The sequence below is a fragment of the Erythrolamprus reginae genome, chromosome 1 (genome assembly GCF_031021105.1).
Source record: "Erythrolamprus reginae isolate rEryReg1 chromosome 1, rEryReg1.hap1, whole genome shotgun sequence".
NCBI lineage: Eukaryota > Metazoa > Chordata > Lepidosauria > Squamata > Dipsadidae > Erythrolamprus > Erythrolamprus reginae.
In genome coordinates, this window is record NC_091950.1 from 401,974,645 (window position 1) to 401,976,626 (window position 1,982).

Genomic DNA, 1,982 nt, shown 5'->3' on the forward strand with positions numbered 1-1,982 from the left:
GAACAAGAATTTTTTTTTTTTCGTTCTGTCACAAACTAAGCCCCAAAAGTTGTAAGCTTCAGTCAGGGGGAGAATTTACAAAGTTACAAGAAAAAACAAATTAAAGAGATACCCTACAATTCAACTCGGAAAAATACTTCAAAAAAGCAGAGGATTCGGTAAACATCTAAAAATAATTTTAGCCTCTTAGATCTTTACCTCAAAAAGGCCTAAGCTCTCAAACAAGTGTATGCATAATAGGCAGGCCGTGATGGTAGAGTCTGGAAGGCATGAGGGTTGCTCACCATTGAATTCAGGCAGGATCCATGAATAGAAAATCCCCCGTTTAAAAAGTTTGAGTTTTCTATGAACTGGGCTAGTCTCCTGGTGATCACCATAGAACCGTGATGGCAAACCTATGGCACATGTGCCACAGGTAGCACACGAAGTTGTGGGTTTTAGATGTTTTTATTAGATTTGTTACATTGTTAGTATTCTGTTGTGAGCCGCTCCGAATCTACAGAAAGGCGTGGCATACAAATCTAATAAATTATTATTATTATTATTAATATTATTATTCTCTGAAGGCAGACAAGGTGTTGCCCGGTGTCAGCTCCAGCATGCATGTGCTTGCTGACCAGCTGATTTTCAGCATTCCGGAGGACGAGGGAAGGCCGTTTTTGCCCTCTCCAGGCTTCATGAAAGCTTCCAGAACCTGTGGATGATGAAAAATGGCCTGTGGTCCAACTGTAAACTTCTGGTTGGGCTGTTAAGCCATTTTTCACCCTCCCCAGGCTTCAGGTTTTCCTGAAAGCATTTCCTGAGGCTTTCCCGAAGCCTGGGGAAGGGGAGAAACGGCCCAACTGGAGGTTTGTTTTCGAACTTCTGGGAGGCCCGTTGGGTCTGTTTTTTGCCATCCACAGGCTCGAGAGACTTACCTAAAATCTGGGGAGGGCGAAAACAGCGTCTCCCACGACCACCTAACAGGCCTACCAAAAATCCGGAGGCTTCAGTGAGGTCTATGCGCATGCACGTGGGGGTTGTGCACGCAGGGAGAGGGCATTGCATTATGGATGTGGGAGCACACACCCTTTTGGCATCCTAGCAAAAAAAAGGTTCACCATCACTGCCATAGAAGATACAATGCGAGGTTTACCACGTGACAAAAATATCTGTACTAGCTTCTTTAATCTGATGTTTTCAAGATGTCGGACTACAATTCCGTGTCACCGCCTTGTGTGTAGAGAATTCTCAAAATTAGAGACCAATACATGTAACTAAGAAGAGATTGGGGTCATCTGTTATTTTTTCTAGGATCTCTTTGTCTGTCTTATTTGATTTGATTTGTATGCCGCCCTTCTCCGTGGACTTGGGGCGGCTTTGTTTAAATGGCAGTTAACAGTGAAATCAAAATGAGGCTATTTGCCAAACTGCATGTTTCATCTAGCTTTGTGGCAAGGCCTGAAATTTCACAAGGCTTCAGAAAGGGGGACAGAGGCATCTGATGATGGAGCATAGCATGTCTGCACATACCAAGTGTGCATCATGTGACATTTTCAACTCTACCCTGGATGAACAAACTACCTGCCTTTCAACACAGACATATGGGAGACTCTGGAAGTGAATATGCTTTCTACGTTTTTGAAAAAGAGCCGATTGAAATGTTTTTAAACCTTGCTGGAATCTTTTTTTAAAATTTCCCCTTCAAAGTTTCTCTTAAGAGAATGTCAGTGGAAAAAGGCTGTACAACTAATAGTATTGGGTACAAATTATCCCTAAGTAGGGCTCAATAACCAATCCCCTCCCAAACCTTTGGGGGAATGGCATTAACTAAAGAACTGTTAGTCATCGTCTTCATATAACACTCCTTCTCCCCTTTCCTGAAGTACTTCAGCCAGAACTCCAGGATGCCATCATTAGTAAAGCTTCCACTAGAGGCCACATTCCCCAACCCGCTGCTCATAGCTACCAAGAATAAAGCAGAGTCCAACACAAGACCATAG